We start from the raw sequence: 22,123 nt of genomic DNA, 5'->3' as shown, positions 1-22,123 counted from the left end.
GCAAGATTGCTAGGAAAGGCCATAGCTTGCCTGGACTGGGTGGTTGGCAATTGGCAGCTGGTGGTGACAGGGAAGCAGCAGAGGGAATCAGCAGGAACTTAAGCGGATATGGAGAAAGAGTAGCTGCTGGTCATGGAGGTCAAGGTGTGCTACAGCATAAAACAGTGTCTGGAAGTAGCAGAGCTTGGCCACATCCACCATCGATGAGACCCCAATGGAGGTCTCATCTAGGAAACCTGGGAATGGAAACCAGGTCCAGGAAACCAGAGTGAGTGCTATGATCCCAGAAGGTGGTCATGAGAGGTCTGTCAGAGAACATGAGAAGCGCTTTCCTAGTTTGGGGCCTGGTGGGAACAAAAAGGAGCCCAAGCTCCAGGAATTTGCCTAGGAGTCGCAGGACACATCTCTCCAGTATCAGGGGTATCAGGGTCCTTATGAGGGATAAAACATCCCAGTGATGCCTCATTCCATTGATTCCTTTTCTCTGGTGGCCAAATACCAGAAAACAATTCAGTGTAACATTCCTAAGCAGGAATTCCACCAGAACTTCTGATGGAGCTGGAAAAACGTTGATCCATTATAGAGCCTGTAAGTTGCCTAGGAGTGGATTCAAAACATCTGAAAGGGATAGGGAGTGGACAACAATACACGAGAAGAGCTGACACTGTGTAAAATTAAGAGAACAATCCATGCGGGTTGGGGTGAGGGAAAAGGGATTCCTCATTCTGCTAAATTGAGCTGGGTCTTAAAGGGCATGGTCATCGAGAGAAGAAGGGAAAAGGAACATTTATTTAACACACAGTTGGTCAGACACAATGCCCCAAACAACCAAAACTGTTGCCATAATCTGGATCTGGATCATAGACTTTAGTTATGGGGGAAGAGAGAAAGACAATCTTCTAGAGATATTAGTATTTAAGAGCTAAAAGACATGTTGGAGATATTATGGATGAAGTAAGTCATAAGGGACAGAAAGATGGCCACATAATAAAAATGAAAAGCACTCTGAAGATTGTAAATGTAGAATGCACATCTGAAAATTTATGCTCTAACAGGAAAAATATGAATGAAGATTCTTTGAGTGAGATCTAGGCTAATGGTTTTACATTGAAAATGCACAACAGGCTAGGCACAGTGGCTCATGCCTGTAATCCCAGAACTTTCTGAGACAGGAAGATGGCTTGAGACCAGGAGTTCAAGACCAGCCTGGGCAACATGGTGAGACCCTGTCTCTACAAAAAAAAAAAAAAAAAAAATTAGTCAGGCCTGGTGGTGTGCATCTATAGTCCCTCCCAGCTACTCAGAAGGCTGAAATGGGAGGTTTGTTTGGGCCCAGGAGGTCAAGACTGCAGTGAGCCATCATCGTGCCACTGCACTCCAGCCTGGGTGACAGAATGAGACTCTGTGTGGAAAAAAAAGGGAAATGCACAATAATTATTCATATGTCTATCAATCTTTGAAAGAAAACTTCCTAAGAGTTAAAATAAGAATACATGACAAGGATCAGAATATGTAGATGCTCAGTGTTAAAGAAATTTTAACATTTACCCTATTATTACTGGCAAGAATCTAGACATTTCAGAATTTCTATGTGCATTTCTAGAAAATATTATGAATGGCAATACTATACACCTTCTCTGTCTATAAGAATCAAGGTACTCTTTAGTTCCCAATATTTTTATCACCTTGGATTTTCATCCCTGTTAAGTATTTTTACAGATCTAATTGAAATGTCTTCATCTGCTCTGTGAAGACTTCCTCGGTTCTTTTAGAAAGTTAATCTTCCTTTTCTTGGGATCCCATGGCCTCTGCTCAGTCCTCCCTGAGACATTGTAAGTGATTTACCCTCTGTTTGTCTCACCCATTGGGCACTGAGCCCCTTGATACAGGGACTGTATTAATATATCTTTAAGGTCTGGCAGTATGTGGCAGTATATAGGGGTTCATTTCCCTAAATCGAAACAGGCTAAAACATGTTTTTAAAAAAGTCATTAGTACTTAACAATCCTTTCTGGGATAAGCCCAAAGTTCTGTTTTTATTCACTTTTTCCAAATTAATTTTTACATTGGCAAGGAGATATAAAAAGACACAGAAAAGTTTGAAAAAAATACCTCTGATTGTACTTCACAATCACTGCTAATATTTTGGTAAAAGTAATAAGCATGCAGTGTTGTCTTGGACACCAGATGACACTTGAGGTTGTCTTCATGAGAGCATTACAAAATAAATAATGTTTACTATGAGAATTTGAGCACTGCTGCTCAGCTTTTCTTTTGTAAGCTCTCAGATACAGTATTTCTTAACCTTCTTCATTGGAGAACATTAAAAAATGGTGCATATTCATTGTGGCCAACATTCTTGACTGGTAAATTGATAAATAGATCTTCCTGTTGTAGTTCTTGCACCTGCACGAGGCTGTCTTCTGTAACATGCTTAGCCAGGGTGTAGTGGATGCATCTGCTTTATGAGTTAACTGACAGAATTTGTTTATAAACCCACTGAAGAGCTAAATGAAGTAAAATGCATTATCATACTTGCTAATTACATTTCATTTCAGCTGAAAGCTTATTACAGATACAGCCTGAAAACCCGACTTTTTAATTTTGTTTACATCCACTTCTGCTTTAACTTCAAACCCTAGAAGATGTTTTTCTCCATAAAACTCATGAGGATCAAAGCTGGCTGGAGGACCCTGTGGTATTGGTTAATATCTCCTGAACTGCATTTGCTAATAAGAAAAGACTTTTACTCCCGCTACAGATTGCTATTACTACTTGTTCTAATGGACTCTTTAAACATCCAGAAATGCACAACATTTTCACTTGCCTTTAACTCACTACTTTCTGAAAGGGGTTTCATCTCTTATATACCTGGCAAGATGACTGTAAGCACAAAACAAGCAGACCCACAATGCGACACACATCTGAACTTGCCACATTCTTAACACTGTCACGTCAGCTCAGATGTGCTCTCCTCCTTTTTCATCAAAATGAAACTGTGCCCAGAATGTCATTAACCACTAGCTTTGTGTGTATTCAGGAATGGCAAAACCCGTACTGACCCTGGCTCCATTGCTAGTTGACCCTTCCCACATTCCTCCTAAAAAGCAATTTTCTCCTCCCACTGTCTCCATCAATCTAGAGTAGTCAAAGATGATCATTACCTGCTACCACCTTCTAGAAGAGTCACCTGCAAAATTGCTGTTCTGTATACTGACCCTGAATCTCTAGGCTGTTTAATTTATTTCACTTATTAACAATTTCTCTGATAAAGTTAGACCGCCCTATATTTGTGTATTATGCTTACTTCTTCCTTAGCTTCTCCATTCTACCACAGCTACAGATGCTACTTCAGAAATCCACCATAAGCTTGTGAAGGTAGCAGAAGAACAGGCACTGAATTATCTGGATATCGCTGACAAAGTCCTTGTTATTCTTTTTTTTGATGTCCCTACAGGGTAATTTTCAAAGTCCCTGGGGTCCTCTGGGGGTCTCTAAGAACCTTCAAAAGGGCCATGGGTTCAAAACTATTTTCATAAAAATACTAAGGTATTATCTGCCTTTTTCATTGCATTAACATTTGAACTGATGGTCCAAAAGCATTTATGGTTAGAAGTGCCAGTACCTTAGTTTGAATCAAGGTAGTGTCACCAAATTGTGCAGTAGTCCTATTTGTCATCACTGTGTATTTACAGGGAAAAAAAAAATCCAGTGTAACTTAATAATGTCCTGGTGAAGCTGTAAAAAATATTAATTGTATTAAATGCCAACCCTTGAGTGCAACAAAGGGTTGAGCAGCAAAGGATTTTGCTGCTTACTCAAGTACAATATACTTCTATGCAGATATCTGAGTTGAGAGATGAACCAGCAAGGGTTTTCTTTTCATAGAACACCATTTTACTTGAAAGAATGACTGACAAACTGTGGTTATTCATACTTAAGTATTTGGCAGACATATTGTCAAAAATGAACAAAGTGAACTTGTCACTTCAAGGAAAACAACTGACAGTATTTGTTGCCAACAAAAAAAAGTTGAGCTATGAAACAAAAGTTAGAATTTTGGAAAATTTGTAACTGCCGCTGTGAGCTTGACAGCTTCCCTGATACTTTAAGGCTTTTCTGATAAGACGGGTATGATGGTAATTAATGTGATCTGTTGATTCTGCCTTATGAAACGTGCAACATTTGGAAAATCTGTTTAACTCAGTGAAGCAACATTTACCAAATGACCAATGCATAATGTTACAACAAAATCAGACATGGATGAAAGGTCCATTAAAAGTGAAAAAGAGACTACTCGATTTTAAATAATGATATGATGAACAGGAAAATTCATTGATAATAGATTCCATATTGCAATTATCTTTTAAGAAACTGCTTCTTGTGGAGTTTTGGTGTAGTATCACAGAATAATCACAATTATGCACAAAGGTTACTAAATACTCTTTCTAACTGTGAGAGGCTGGACCTTCTTCATATAATTCAATCAAAACAATTTATCACAACAGATTGAATGCAGAAGCAGATGTGAGAATCCACTTACCTTGTATTAAGCCAGACATTGAAGAGATTTGCAAAAATAAAATATCACTCTTCTTACTGTTTGTTTTTGAAAATATAGTTACTTTGTGTTAAAATGTATACTTATTGCTTTTTAAGAAAAAAATTATTTACCATTTCTGTTTTAATTTCTAATATAATAGATACCAGTAGATATAACCCACATTAATGAGAGTTATTTGGAGTTATCAATAATTTGTAAGCGTGCAAAGGAGTCCTAGGACCAAAAAGGTTGAGGCCTTCTGTTCTATTTCATGCCATGGTTTTGGAGAGTAAAATTATCTGTTGTCTAATTTTTCTTTTTTTTTGAGACGGAGTTTCACTCTTGTTACCCAGGTTGCAGTGCAATGGTGCGATCTTGGCTCACCACAACCTCCGCCTCCTGGGTTCAGGCAATGTTGTCTAATTTATGTTCTAACTTCAGGATAGCCATCTGCACAAAAATGTTTTGTATTTACATGTATGTCCAAAAAATAGATTAAATGTCTAAAATTTTGTGTACCTTAATAAACAAGCTCTGTAAAGTTAAATTCATAAAATTTTGTATTTAATAAACTAAGAAAAGCTGTTTTACAGTGGTCTAGTGTCCTAGATTACTACATTTTTCCATATGCTGAATATAATCATTTGTACAAACAAAAATCCTTAAGGAAAGGACATACGGTTAACTTTTTTTTTTGTTTTTTAATCTATATATTTAATGCTATAAAATGTCCTGTAAGCACTGCTTTGCTGCATCCCACAAACTTTGATGTTATATTTTAAATATTCTTTATAAATTAAATTTATTAACTTTTATTTTAGGTTCAGGGATACAAGTGCAGGTTTGTTACATACATAAACTCAAGTTGGGAATTTGGTATAGAGATTATTTCATCACCCAGGCACTAAGCACAGTGCCCATGAGTTTTTTCTTCTCTGAATCTCTCTTATCTCCCCCCTCATGTAGACCCCAGTGTCTGTTGTTCCCCTCTTTCTGTCCATTTGCTCTTATTATTTAGCTCCCTCTCGTAAGTGAGAACATGTGGTATTCTGTTTTCTGTTCCTGTGTTAATTCTCTTAGGATAATGGCCTCCAACTACATCCATGTTGCTACAAAAGACATGATTTGTACTTTTTATGGCTGCATAGTATTCCATGGTGTACATGTACCACATTTTCTTTATCCAGTCTACCACTGATGGGCATTTAGGTTGATTCCATGTCTTTGCTATTGTGAATAGTGCTGCAACAAACATTCATGCATATGGGTCTTTACTGTAGAATAATTTATATTCCTTTGGATACATACTCAGGAATGGGATTGCTGGGTTGAATGGTAGCTCTGTTTTCAGTTCTTTGAGGAATTACCACACTGCTTTTCACAATGGTTGAACTAATTTACACTCCCACCAATTGTGTATAAGCATTCCCTTTTCTCTGGAAACTCACCAGCATCTATTATTTTATACTCATTTAATTCAAAATGTTTTAAAATTTCTCTTGAGAATTCTTTGACACATGTATTATTTAGAAATATGTTGTTTAATTTCCAAATACTTGGGGAATATTTTCCAGCTATCTTTCTGTTACTAGTTTCTAGCTTTATTCTATTGTGATCTGAGAACATACTTTTTATGATTTCTAGACTTTTAAGCTCTCTCTGGCCCAAAATGTGGTATTTATTGGTGAATGTCCCTCATGATCTTGAGAAGAATGTGTATTCTTCTGTTATTGGTTGGAGCACTCTGTAGATGTCAATAAAATCAGGTTGATGGATCATGCTGGTCAGATCACATGATGAAGACTGATTTCTTCCTGTTTGACCTATCAATTACCAACAGAGGAGTAGTGAGGTCTCCAAATACAATAGTGTATTTGTCTATTTCTCCCTGCACTTCTATGAGTTTGCCTCATGTACTTTGATGTTCTTTTGTTAGGCACATACACATCAAGGATTGTTATGTTTTCTTAGAGAACTGAATAATTTTTCATGATATAATGCATAACCTCATGACCTTCTTTGTTCTGAAGTCAGCTTTTGTCTATATTAACATAACTACTTCACCTTTCTTTTGACTATGGCATATCTTTCTTAATCTCTATATTTTTTAACCTATTTTTGACTTTATATTTAAAGTATATTTCTCATAGACAACATGGCTGAGTTCTATTTTTCAAACACTCTAACAATCTCTGTTTTTACTAGGTATATTTAAACCAGTCACATTTAAAGTGACTATTGATACAGCTGGATTAATGTCTACTATACTAATAAACTTTCCTATTTATTTCATTACTTTTGGTTTATTCCCTCTCTTTTACTGCCTTCCTTGGTTTTAACTGAGAATTTTATGTAATTCTACTTTATTTCACATATTATTGCATCAATTTTACTTTAAAAAATGTTAGTAGTTGCCCTAGAATTTACAATATGCATTTTTAACTAATATAAATCTACTTACTTTCAAATCACACCTCCACTAACAATTAGTATAGGTGTCTCATTACAGACTATTCTCAGTTTCTCTCTATTGCCTCTTGTGACATTTCTGTCATTCACTTCTCTTATCCATAAGTTATAGTCACCAAATGCATTGTTAGCTTTGTTGCTCTAAACACTTTTCTTTTAGATCAATTACAAATAAGAGAAGTAAAAGACTTTACTTTCATTTATTTTTACTTTGACACTTCTGTTTTCTGAATATAGATCCAGCTTTCTGATGTATATCAATTTCTTTCTTCCTGAAAAAGTTTTAACATTTTTTCCAGGGTATGTCTAGAGGTGATTAATTGTCTCAGCTTTTGTTTACCTGAGACAGTATTTCTCCTTCACTTTTAAAGGATAATTTCACTGGATATGGAATTCTAGAATGGTGGTTTTTTTTTTATTTCAGTACTTTAAATGTTTACTTCCACTCTGTTTTTACTTGCATGGTTTTCAATGGGAAATGTGCAGTAATTCTTATCCTTATTTCTCTATAGTCAAGTGTCTTCCTTGCCCCACTTTGGCTTCTTTCAAGGTTTTTTCTTTGTCCTTGATTTGCTGCAGTTTGATTATGAGATGCCTAGGTTTGTTTGTTTGTTTTCTGGTTTTTTTGGTTTCTTTTGTGCCTTTATCCTGCCTGGTATTCTCTGAGCTTCCTGGATCTGTGGTTTGGTGTCTCATTAATTTTGGAAAATTCTCAGTCATGATTACTTCAGATAATTCTGCTCTGTCCTCAATTTCTTCTCCTTCTGGTATTCCAGTTATGGAGATATTACACCTTTTGTAATTTTCCCACATTTCTTTGAGGTCCTATTCTGTTTTTTTTTTTTTTATTTATTAACTTTAATTCTTGTTTCTTCTTGTACTTCAGTTTAGAATGTTTCTATTGACTTATCTTCTTTGGGCTCACGAATTCCTTCTTTGGTTGTTTTGAGTATACCTATAAGCCCATCAAAGACATTTATAATTTCTTTAATAGTGTTTTTATTTCTTTTGATTCTTTATTAGACTTTTTGTCTCTCTGCTTACATTACTCAAATATTCTTGCATGTTTACTTTTCTATTAGGGCCTTTAATGTATTAATCATAGCTATTTTCAATTCTATCTGAATTTAAATTCCCAACTCTAATTCCAAAAGCTATGCCATGTCTGAGTCTAATTCTCATGGTTATTTTGTCTTTTCAGACTGTGTTTGCCTTTTATATACCTTGTAATTTTTTGCTGAAAACCAGACATACTGTGCTGGGTAATAGGAGGCAAATAGGCCTTCAGTGTGAGGATTTATGCTAATCTGGCTAAAAGTTGGATTATGTTTAAAATTTTCTATAGCTATAGATGCAAAAGGACTCACCTTCCTCTAATGTCCTTATTTTTTCCCCATTTGGCTTTGGGCTTTCCTAAGACCTACTCCTCGAAGAGTATCTATGTCTTGCAGTTCTTTCTGCTATAATCTACTATTATACTGGAGCCCTGTTAGTGTGGTGGTGCAGAATGGAGGAGTGGGAGCATTGTAACATTTTATAATATACTCCCATTGTTTAGGCATGTGTCTCTGAGTTGTGAACTTCACAAAAATATAGCTCCACCCTCTGCCCTTGCTTCCCCCTTTTGGTGAGACAAAAAGGAGTGGGAGAAAGGCCCTTTCCCTAGCTGGGATAAAGCTGCAGTAATGTCTTTGCCCCTGGACAGTAGTTCTTTGCTAAGGAGCTGGTCATATTTCACAATGATTACTCCTCTTCTCTAGTCAGAACTATGAAGGATCTTTCTCTGATTTTCACTGTAAGAACTTGCCATGGTTCTTATAAATAAAATCCATGATCCCCTTAAGACAACTACATATGATTGTGGTTTCCTTCATGTTAGCAGACACTCCCTTTTGTTTTCTTTGGTAACACAAGCTAACATGTTCAAGATTCCAATCTGGCAAGATACTGAGAGTGACCTCTAGCCAACAGCCTTCAAGTAACTGTATCCTGCCAACAACTATATGGGTGAGCTTGCAGGTGGTTCCTTCACCAGTTGAACCTTCAGTTGAGACCACAGACTCTGGGCCAATACCTTGATTACAGATTTTCAAAAGAGCATAAAGCAGAGAATCTGGCTAAGCAATGGCCAATTCCTGACCCACAAAACCTGCAAAATAATACTTACATGTTGTTTTTAGTTGCTATTGGGAGTAATTTTGTATGTAGCAATACACAACTAATATAATATGAACCAGCAATAAAAAGTTGAACCAAAAAATTTCATTCACATGTTTAATGAAAGTATAAATTTATCCACTCAACAAGATTTTGTTGTTGTGTTGCTCCTACAATATGCCAGATCACTGAGTGAGCTACTTAAAATATAATGGTAAGCTAAAAACAAACACAGTATAAAATTCTAGATGAATTGGAAATTCTACTTCCAAGTGGAAATTATGGGATTTATATGTATAAAGTTATCACTGTTGAAAAAAAGCCTTATTAAAATACATAAAACAGGATTTAAAATAATGTGTTGAAAAGCATGCAATATTCTTAAATAAGCCAGAAATAAGCCTACTGGGGCAAAAACTTGGGATTCATTCCTGCAACCTCAGCACTCAGACCAGGGCCTCTTTCATGATATGTGCTCAATAAATACTTGTTGAATAAAGAAAATGTGAAGACAGTTCTCCCAAATGAATTAATGGGCTTAATATAATCTTGATACATTCAGATTTTATAAAAATAATTTGATAATAGGGTGGTGCTAAAGTAATTATGGTTTTTGCTATGTAAAAATTAATAGCAAATCCTTCAATTACTTTTGTATCACCCTAATAAATCATAATATATAAATTATAAAATAAGATTTTATAAAAATAACAAAAATTCATAATGAAGGATACATTTACAATGTATAAAAAATTGAAAAAGAGTTCTTAACATTGTAAAACTCATAATACCAAGAGTAGCACTAGTACGGAGAATCAATAGGCAGATCAACTGAATGAAACTCAAAACTCTGAAAACAACCTAATATTTATTTTTTAAAACTTTAAGACAAAGAAAATATCACCAATTAATAAAATTAGACTGTATATATGTACTGAGAAAACTGGATATTTAGGGAAAAGAAAGCAAGACAATGTTAAGTTCACACAATACACAAAAATAAATTTCATATGAATGAAATGATTAAGTTTTTAAAAATCAAACAAATTAAAAATAAATATTCAACTCATCTCAGTATATGGCATTTTAATAATAAAATTAATAGAGGAAAATATTATGTCTACAAAAATGAAACATTCCTGAACATAAAATATAATTTAAAAAAAACTTCAAATTTACAGGAATATTTATAACTGAGGTGACATTAAGTTTGACCTATAAAGATCTATTTGTAAATCAATAAGAAAACCCTGTTACCTTTTAAAAATAATTTCAACTTTTATTTAAGATTAAGGAGGAACATTTGCAGGTTTGTTACATAGTCATCTTGTATGATGCTAAGGTTTGAGGTACAGATGATCTGTCACACAGGTAGTGAGCATAGTAGCATTTCAACACACAGTAATTCCCAGTGCCTATTATTGCTATCTTTATTGCATGAGTACCCAAGGTTTAGCTCCCACTTCTAAGTGAGGAATGTGGTATTTGGTTTTCTGCTCCTGTGTTAATTTGCTTTGTTTAGGATAATGGCCTCCAGCTGCATCCTGGTTGTTGCAGAGGACATGATTTCATTCTTTCTTATAGCTGTGTAGTATTCCATGGCATATATGGACCACATTTTCTTTAATCCACCATTGATGGGCCCCTAGATTGATTCCATATATCTGCTATTATCTGTGAATAGTGCTATAATGAATATGTGAGTGCATGTTTCTTTTTGGCAGAATGATTTATTTTCCTTTAGGTACATATCCAGTAACAGGATTGTTGGGTTGAATGGTAGTTCTGTTTTACATTCTTTGAGAAAGGAATCAAACTGCTTTCCACAGTGGCTGAACTATTTTACATTTCCACCAACAGTATATAAGTGCTTCATTTGCTCTGCAGCCTCAACAGCAACTGTTGTTATTGGATTTTTTAATAATTGCCATTCTGACTAGCGTGCAATGATGTCTCATTGTGATTTTTATTTACGTTCATCTGATGATTAGTGATGCTGAATATTTTTTTATGTTTGTTTGCTGCCTGTATATTTCCTTTTGAGAAATGTCTGATCTTGTCTTTTGCCCACTTTTTAATGGAATTATGCGGTTTTTGTTTGCTTAATTGTTTAACTTCCTTATAGATTCTGAATATTTGACCTTTGTTGGATGTATCATTTGCAAATATTTTCTTCCATTCTGTAGGTTGTCTGTCGACTCTGTTGATAGTTTATCTTGTTGTGCAGAAGCTCTTTAGTTTAATTAGGTCCCACTTATTAATTTTTGTTTTGTTCCAATTGCTTTTGAGGTCTTGGTCATTTCTTTCCCAAGACCCATGTCCAAAATGGTGTTTCCTAGGTTTTCAACTGGAATTCTTATCATTGGAGGTTTTATATATAAATCTGTAAGCCATCTTGAGCTAATTTTTATATGTGGTGAAAGGTAGTGGTTCAGTTTCATTCTTAAGCCAGCTACCCAAGTATTATTTATTGAATAGTGAGTCCTTTTCTTATTGCTTATTTTTCAACCTTTTTGAAAATCAGATGGCTGTCGGTGTGTGGCTTTATTTGTAGGTTCTCTATTTTGTTCCATTGGTTGTGTCTGTTTTTTACCAATACCATGCTGTTCGGGTTACTATAGCCTTATAGTGTAGCTTAAAGTTAGGTAATGTGATGCTTCTGGCTTTGTTCTTTTTGCCTAGGATTGCTTTAGTCATTTGGGCTCTTTTTTTTTTTCTTTTTTTGGTTCCATATGAATTAGAATAGTTTTTTCTAATTCTGTTGAAAATTACATTGGTAGTTTGATAGGAATAGCATTGAACCTATGAATTGCTTTGGCCAGCATGGCTGTTTTAACAATACTGATTCTTCCAGTCTATGAGAATGGAATATTTTTCCATTTTTTTGTGTCATCTATGATTTCTTTAAGCAGTGTTTTGTAGTTCTCCTTGTAGAGATCTATTGCCTTATTAATTAGATATATTCTTAGGTATTTTTTTTGTGTGGCTATTGTAAATGGGATTGCTTTCTTGATTTGGCTCTCAGCTTGAATATTACTGGTGTATAGAAATGTTGCCGGGTTTGGACATTGGTTTTATATCCTGAAACTTTACTGAAGTCATTTATCAGTTCTCACAGGCTTTTGGCAGTCTTTAGGGTGAAAGCCCTATTATCTTGGTTTTAAAATAAAAAAAGGACACAAACTGATGATTCATAATAAAAAACATGCAAATGGAAAATAAAAAAGATATAATTTAATCTCAGTACTAATAAAAAGCTTTGTCAAATAAGTGGACAGCATTATTTTTATCTTTGAAATTGGCAAAATTAAAGAAAACACACATGGTAATATTTATGATACTGAGGACACAGGAACTGGACATTCATTTATGGCTTGTGAGAGTTTAAACTGCTATACATTTTGGGGGGGAAATGAGTAATATATATGAGGATCTTCATAAACTCAAATATCATTTGTTTAAGTTAGATCAATTCATGTGGACAAAGGTCTGTATGCTACTGTTATAAAAGCAAAACAAATAAATAAAACAATGGCAAAATTAACCTACAACGTAAATTTTCAAGAATATGAAAAGAATTGAGTAATTTTTATGTTGAGATCTTATATAGCTTTTGAAAATTATGTTTTCAATGATGATATAAAAAGGTTTATAATACAATGTTAAGAAGAGGTGGAAAGGTGGGGACAGAGGATGAGAAACAGATTTTTTTGTGTATACGGCCACCCCTCCACATTTGTGGGTTCCATATGTGTGTGTTCAAGCAAGCTCAGATCAAAAATACTTGAAAAAACAAATTCTGGACATGTACAAACTTTTTTCACATCATATTCCCTAAACAATACAGTATAACAACTAATCCCTAAACAATACAGTATAACAACCAGTTATATTTGCATGTAACATTTATATTTTTTGGAGTATATGTAATCTAAAGATGATTTAAAGTATACAGGAGGATATGTATAGGTTATATGCAAATACTACACTGTTTTATATAAGGCACTTGTGTATCTTTGAATTCTGCTTTTGGTATTGGTTCCTAGAACCAATCCCCCACATATACTGAGAGACAACTGTATATTCAGAAGCACATACTAACAGATGAATAAATAAATACATAAATATAAAACTGTTTATTGTTTAGTCCAATGTTTAAAATGTCTATAAAATAAATATATATACTTAACAATAAATCTTTAAATACAAGTTGCATTGTTTCTTGTTTTCTGTCAATTGGAATTTGAAAATTTTCTTAATTTGCTACTGTAACTTATTTCTAAATATAGTAGTTTATGCATCATAGCATTAACCTAGGGAAATAACTTACTCCTAGCTCCCATATTCTGGATTAATCAGGTTTTTGTTTTGTTTTGTTTTTTAGAATTTTTTTGTAACTTTGTTCAATTGATGACCAAATACATGTAGACTCGTGATTGGAAATAGAATAAAATCAATAAATCAGAAAATTCACATGCTTGGTTGTAGCAGTAACGTTTCCTTGTTTTAGATTTGCATTTGTGATCATAACCCTTCATTTAGCTAAGAAGCTACCAGGGTTAGCTGAAACAATCTGTGCATTCACACTGGGCCCTGTCTTTGGCTTAATGCTCTGTGGTCACCATCTTGAAATTCTTAATTTTTAAGCAGGAGCATCCCACAGATTATATATCCAGTCCTGAGTTTTACAAATTAGTTTAAATTCTGAAAGAGGCTAACAGGCCAATCCCTAGCTAAAGTGGAGTCATCAGCCCATCAGCATTAAACCATCACAGAGAAATGAAAATGTCTTAATGTTTCTAAAGGCCTCTCAGAAAACACAATTCCACAACCACTTTTGCTAGCCTGTCCTTTGTGTCATAATTTATAGTATTATAAATGTTGCATATGTTTAATATAAACAAAATAAACTTAATTTTTAAAAGTTTTCTTCTCCAGTAACAGAGAATTACAACATATCAGTTGCAGCATTGAGCAACTACTACGTTTCTATCTCTGTGAAATTTGTTAATATCTACCTTGCCTTTTTAACTAGGATTTTTATAAGGATCAGATGAACATAATGTAAATGTAAAGTGCTATAGAGAAATAAGCCATTGCTTAAATAACCTATCTTTGTTTTCTAATTATAGATGTTTACTAAGTCTTTAAAAATAGTATTGACTACTCTCTTATTTATAAACTATTTTTAATGTTTAATGTTAGTGAATATTAGCATACAGTTGACACTTAAACAACATGGGGGTTAGGAGCACTAACCTGCCTTGCAGTTGAAAATCCACACATAACTTTTGACCCATACAAAACTTAACAACTACTAATAGTCTATTATTGATCAGAAGCCTTATCAATAACATAAACACTTAACACATATTTTATGTGTTATATGTATAATATGCTATAGTCTTACAATAAATTTAAACTAAGCTAGAGCAAAGATGTTATTAAGAAAATTACAAAGCAGAGAAAATATATTTACTATTCATTAAGCAGGAGTGAATCATCACAAAGATCTTCATCCTCAGTGCCTTCATGTTGAGTAGGCTGAAGAGGAAGAAGAGGGCTTGGACTTGCTCTCCCAGGGGTGGCAGAAGCAGAAGAAAATTCTAATGCGATTCAAAACCCATGTTATTCAAGGGTCAGCTGTATTGTAAAGGCTTATTTATGATCCCTTACTCTTAACTGCTTCTTCATAACTTACCATTGGCTCATTCTCTTGTAAAGCCTTCCCTGACCCCACTGAAACCTCTGGATTTGAGGAGAATCAGGAAGTGGATGCACCCCTTTTTTGGTTCTTCTACTCTTCAAAAAATTTCTCCCATGTATTCTAATTTTCTTTAAAGAGCAGTAATGGTTCATATTTTTTGAGGGGACACAGAAAGATTAAATGAAGGAAATCACAAGCTGCTTAGAACTCCAAAGGATTTGAGAAAAGCAGTTTCTAAAGCTGAAGTAGTAAAACTCAGCAACTTGCTAAAACATTCCATATGAGGGAAATGGGAATTAGTGTGCTGCCAGCATAAAGACTTATTTGTTAGCACTTGGCTAGCATCAGGTTTTATGTATTGCTAACAAGATGCTGATAACATGGTTTCTGAAGTATTTTCAATGGTTGGCTAATATATTTATTCCTTAGAGTTTTATACTACAACATTTCAGAAAAATCTAGGCTTCTTAAGCATATATCCTAGTTATTTTAGAGTCATGCACAGAACCCTGAACTTTCACTATTTAATACACATTCAAAAGGCTATCCATATTTGGCCCATAAAGATAAATGCAAACAATAGGATGGATGTTTCCATCCTGTGCTATAAATCCTCCAGCTTAACATTTTGAGTGTGGACAACAGATATAGCTTAAAAAGATTTGGGATCCAGACTGTCCATCTTACATTCCCGTAGTTGGTATGCTATCAACTGAGGAGTTTGAAGAGTCTAAAAGATTCTCTTCCTGCCTTTTTCAGAAATGGCACCTGAAGAATTAGATCTGAGAATTTAATTTGCTTGCATATTTGCACTCCATTCTTTAAATCAGCCTGTAGGCTAAGCAGCTGCTCTGCAGGCTTCTCTGTTTCTCTGAAAAGAACCTTGCTCTGATTTCTTGGGGGAGGGGTTTGCTTCTTAGCCAAACCTGCCAATCATGTTGAATCTTGAAGTGAACAATGAGGCAAATTCAGAAAAGGAGAACCCAACAACTGCCAAGATCAATTGGACACCTACTGCTAAATGTTGGGGATTCAAAGATGATTAAGATGGTTCCTGTCTTCAAGGAACTCACCATCTGAGGGGAAGCAAATATGTAAAGAATTACAGTAAAATTTAAAAATGCTACACACAGTTCCTCATCTTGAACTGAATACACACTCCTCATATTCTCAAAGTAATTGTCACATACCTTTTTTGGCTTACACAAGCATTTCTAGAACTTGTGAAATAATACAATCTTTGAAAAATATTTATATAATCCTCCACATCTTTCACATGAATAAAATGCTGATCATTTTCAGAACCTCCCTCTTATGTGTTGACAAAAACCAGCAGAGTTCTCACAAGTATTTCTAGATTTATGTTTAAGTTTGACCAATTAATTGAGCAGGAGAAAGAAGGATTAGTCACTATATAGTTTTACAATTCATCAGCAACTTCAGGGCTCCATTAGCCAAAGCTGGAACATTCCACAGGCACAATGTTCATGAGGATATTGAACAGGTTTTGTTCTGTGATTTGTTTTGGAATGAAATTCTACTCGCCCTTCTTTGCTAACAAATTCTGTTCAACACAATTTAAATATTTAAAAACAGCACTGAGGGTGTGAGATGTTAAGAATAAACTGTTATGCTTCAGTCCAAAGCACATTATCCCAGTGGTCATTACTCGACACCTAGTTCATTAGAAGCCAAGGAGTTTGTCATCACTGGTAGTCACCAACCCATTGTGAGGGAAAAAGCATCATCCTTTTGGTTGTAGCTGGCAAGATATGTATGTATCATGTGGGGAACCTGCAAATTCTCTAATGCAGATTGCAGCTGAGAATGCAGAAATGTGAGCTTAGGCTACAAGAACAGATGAAGTCTTCTCTGAACATCTGTTTTTTATTGAGACAGCAATTACTGTATAGTTGAGAGGGAAGCCAGGGAAGACACCCCAACTCACTGCAGCTTGAATTTTTAAGCTGAGCCATATATATGCATATGCATTTTAGAATTGATATTTCATATCTCCAGTGTTGATGTTTCCTTGATTGATGGTCTAGAGGACATTTAGGAATCTCTGTCAGCAAAACAGATCCTTTAAAATTGCTTAGGCTAAAGATAGTCTCTTCTGTATGAATAGGGGGTTCTAAGCTTTGATTATGCTTTGCTTTATCTGCAGAGAATCCTGGGAATGAATAAGTATTGTGGTCAGTTTAGTCTCATGCCATTCACAGACCAAAGGCAAAAATGTAGTGTTGTCACATTTGAAAAGTGGCATATGTTTTCCTGGTAATTACATCTTATATGTTTACTATTCAAAAAAATGCAGGTGTGGGTTTTTGAACAGTGTCCAATGACAATGTGCCTGACTGACAGCAGTTCCTAAGTGAGTCATGTTTCACTGTCTGTCGGTTTTTATAACTGTTTTCACCACTAATTTGGTTCTGTGATGCAGTGTGCAATTAGTTCTATTATGAAAGCAGCTGTCTTCAGTTTTACAATGGCACTTTCCCCTTTGGCTTGCACAGAGCTTGTTGTGGTTCTGCTGATGTAATGATAGGACTGGTAAAGTGGTACCTAGATGAGCTGCATTGGGCCCGGATCTTTCTTATACACAGGATTCTTGCTTACTCACTGCTACTCTACTGCTGTTTCTCACAGCTCAGTTAAAAAGAGGGTTACAAAGAAAGTTGCCCCTTGCAAGACATGTCCTGTAAAGATTGGTGACCAAGCCACTTGTACCATTGCAATCCTGTTGTTTATAAAAATTCTATTTGTAAATGATGTATTAGGTCAAAGTTGAGATGGGAGGTACACTGGACAGAACAAAAATCATTGTTGTATTTGGTTCACTTTCAAACATGTTAAAATTCCAAATGAAGCCTAAATGCAGCAAATGCCAGTATATGAACAATAAAAAAAAATTGAACATAATATTTGTAGTTAGCTGGGGTGTGATAATATGCTTTGGCTTTTCCTGTTCTCTGAAAGAACATCCCATCCTCTCAGGAGTTTCCATGAGTTTTGATTCTTAATCCCAAGTCCCTTTTGACATTCAGAATTCTCCAGGAGACCTAGAGCAATGACCATCCTGAGCTCATCTTTCCCAAGAGGAGCCAACAGTTTGAGCTTTCCCCTTAAAAGCATAATTCCCTATTAATGTCTTTAGAACATTGCTACTCAAAGTATGGTCCCCCAGAACACATCACCTGGGAGCCTGTTAGAAAACAGAATCTATGGCCACCCCCCAGGCCTACTGAATCTGAATCTATAATTTTAAAAAATCCCCAGGAAATTTATACATATACTAAATCTAAGAAACTCTACTTTAGAATTGTATTATTTGCTCCCAAAGCCACAGCTCTGTCTGACAACCTGACTGCTACTTCGTAGTGATCGTTAATAAAAATCACTGAATTTTACTGAATTTAGAAAACTTATGATCAACTGAACTACATTTTTTTGTCCACTTCTCTCTTTTTAAAATATAAGCTCTTTGAGCACATGTACTCTCCCCATTTTGCCCGTTAAAGTATCTGTAACAAGTAGAAGAGTGCCTGCCACATATTTAGCAGTGAAAAAATATTTGTTGAGCTAAACAAATGAACAAATAATCCATTATAAATAAAATGTGTGCTCAGCAACAGAAACAGATCAAATTCCATAATCCCCATGGGGTTTACTCAGAACCTTAGCACATCAGGTCCTGGGGCAAGAGGTGAGGCAGAAATTGAGACAGGGAGTACCGGAGTTCAGCCATACTGTATTGATAGTCACAAAGGACACCTGGGCTGTCTAGGGATAGAGTGGCAGCTCTGAAATTTTTCCCCTGATATTTGGCAAGTGGCAGGGTTATTAGTCTTGCTGCAAGATATAATCCACTCCAGAATCAAAAATCTTCCATGAGATTACTATCCCACACATACTGTTGGAAAAGCAGTAAGAGGGGTCCAGGAACATGAGGCTCGGTAGGGTGATCAACAATTTCTAGTTTGCCTGGGACTGTCTGAATTTTAGGACTGGTTGTCTCACATCTCAGGAAGCCCCTGAGTTCCAGGCAAACTGAAGTGGTTTCCCTACTTGGGTGTCTGCCAGAGCATCATGTATGCTGAGAGCGCCTGACAAAAAGGTGGAAGACTTGGGGCCTTTGACAGACATTTAGATTTTTAGGGCACTTTCATGATCCAATCAAGAATGTCCAACAACAGAAACTTATTTTGAGACAGATGTCTTATGTTTATCCAGTGGCTTGAATCCCATTAATTTTATAAAAGTATTCTCTCATTTTGTCTTTAGATTAATATAAGCAGGGACAGACTTTTTCCTCGCAAGAGGATGGCTCACTTAAAAGCACCACCTTATAAATCTTAGTTTTGTCCTCTAAAGGTGCTAATATTTGAATTGTCTTGGAGGTACACTGCCCTGGGACCTGATCCATACCTTTCAGACATGCTTTCACACATTAAATCCACATGTGTTATTTCCTTAAGTATTTTCAGATATAATTTGACTGCCATTTCCAAATGTCCTTATTTAGTTTTTTTCTTACTAAAAACAAACAAAAAAGATGGACAGGGTAGGGTGGAATTGTGGTGCCATAAAACCAGGTCCAAATTGTTAGATTGTAAAGTGCTTTATTTGATGAGAATGCTTTTACCTATGCACAATAGTATTTCCGCTATGTAATTAAATAGCATTACTTAATGGCTTAATCTATAAATAGCGAATTTCACATTTTTGCCATGAAGTTATTATCATGGTGGTCAGGGGTCAATATTTAAAGAACACAGGATTGTTGGAAGCCAGATTTTCTTCAATTAAAAATCAGGTTTTTATTAACAAAAATGTCCAGGGTTTAAATATATTTATTCATTAAAATAAGTTCAGCAAGATAGTATAGAAAGTTTGAGAAATAGTGAGGGAAAGTCATTTAATACAACTGCTCTATTACAACTGTTGTAATGCAATTCTTTAAAATACTATTGTCTCATAGAGTTAATATAGAAAACACTGAATATGATACATGGTTCTGTAATTGAAAAAGGCTAAACAAAGCTATTCCCCAGACTCATGTTTAATTGTTTAACATACCTGAGTGACTTTAGAATAGCTAAGTACTATATTACCGAGCACTTGATAATGGTAAATGCAATTACCAACTGAAGTGCATTAATATTTTCTGAACTGCAGTTATCGTTTTGATTGCAAAATCATTTATGATTCCATTCATAAAGCATGATTTCATTATTTTCACTCAACTATTGGACACTCTTGTAGGCTGTTTTCTTATATTGACAGCAATATTCTTAACTGTGATATTGCAACATACTGGCATGTCAGAATCAATTATGAAGTGTGTTGAAAGAAGTTATAACTAGCAATAAGGAAATAGTCCAAAATTTACAAATTATATGCTTTTTAAAGTACATTAGAGTAGCTCCATATTATCCAAATCATTGTATTATGCTGCGCTTCCTTGAGTGAGCAGCAAAAGGAAGGAGTTTGAGTTAGTAGGGCAGGATCAGCCATAACCTCCCTTCTCTATTTTTGTACAGCAGTATGAAGAATGTGACACATGGGAAAGTAGAAAAATACTAAGAATGTCTGGCCTATGTGCTCAAAAAGGAAGAACAAGGATACAGGAAAATTAGGATATTGTCTATAAAATCCAATTTACTCCTGTTTTGAAGTGTAATAGAAAGAAGAAACCCTTGCACTAGTGTTCATTCAGAAACAGGTATTAAGTATTCATCAGATACTATGTGCATCAGTTCAGGTCCTCTGAGAAACATTCACCAAGATGAGATAGACATGCAAGAGATTTATTTGAGGAAATGCCTATGAAGAATAAAAAGGAAAAGAAGTAGAAATATGCAGGAGGACACCTAGGACAATGCAGGTCTGACACATGTGAAAAGAGAAAGGGAAGAGGGTTAGATAGGAAAGACTCTGACCACAGTACAGTGTTGAGGAAGTTTTGGCCAAGTTTACCAATTCCCTGAGCATAATGGGTTGAATGATGCACCCCCACACCCCTGACCGATCCCCCTAGAGATATGTTCACCTGAGACCTGTGAATGTGACCTTATTTGGAAAAGGGATTTGCTGATATAATTAAGGATCTCAAGATGAGATAATTCTGTATTATTCAGGTGGGCCCTAAATCAAATAATGTGTCCTTATAAGAAGACATAGAGACCAGGCGCAGTGGCTCACACCTGTAATCCCAGCACTTTGGGAGGCCAAGTCAGGTGGATCACTCGAGGTCAGGAGTTCAAGACCAGCCTGGCCAATATGATGAAACCCCATCCGCACTAAAAAATACAAAAATGAGCCAGGCATAGTGGTGCACACTTGTATAGTCCCAGCCACTCAGGAGGCTGAGGTATGAGAATTGTTTGAACCTGGGAGGCGGAGGTTGTAGTGAGCCAAGATAGCGCCACAGCACTCCAGCCTGGGTAACAGAGGGAGACTCTGTCTCAAAAAAAAAAAAAAAAAAAAAAAAAATACAGACACACAGAGAAGGTCACGTGAAGACAGAGGTAGATGCTGCAGTTATAAGCTAAAGATCAACAAGGACTGCTGGCAACCAGCAGAAACTAGGAAAGAAGCATGAAATGGATTCTCCCCCAGAGCCTCTGGAAGGAAACAGTCTTGCCAACACCTTAATTTCAGACTTCCAGCCCCAACGCTGTGGGATAAGAGTATATTCCTGTTGTCTTAAGCCACCCAACATGCAGTAATTTGTCATGGCAGTCACAGGAAGCTAGTACACAGAGTTGAGGTTGCCTCTCACAGGAGTCCCACATCTCACAGGAGTGGCCCAGCACCAGCACTCTGTTGTGTTTGTCATTAGTAGGGAGCAGCCCAGGGGAAGTGTGGCCTCACCATGAAAGCTGTAGCACATTCAGAGGGGTAGGACTAGGGCTGCCATTTAACTACACTTCCTACAGAAGTTTCTCTTGAAGGAGACTCGCTGATGAATGTCCATGGCCACCACATTATGAAACAGAAAAGAAGCAAAGAGCAGAGAAGACAGTTTTTGCCTTCCAGAAGTTTAGTTGGGTAGACCAATGGGTGTTGCACATGTGGGAATACAAGCATGCACGTGATGGTGCCAAATTACTATATGCAAAGATTCTGAGGGGATCCAAAACCATGAAAAGGTCAGCTTTGGGTGAGTTTAATCAGCTGAGCAAAGTAGTACACTTAGATCAGTGTGCAGAAGGTGGAACAAATGGAATGGGTACAGGCACACA

Source organism: Callithrix jacchus, chromosome 11, assembly GCF_049354715.1.
Source record: "Callithrix jacchus isolate 240 chromosome 11, calJac240_pri, whole genome shotgun sequence".
Lineage (NCBI taxonomy): Eukaryota > Metazoa > Chordata > Mammalia > Primates > Cebidae > Callithrix > Callithrix jacchus.
This window is presented reverse-complemented; position numbering follows the sequence as displayed.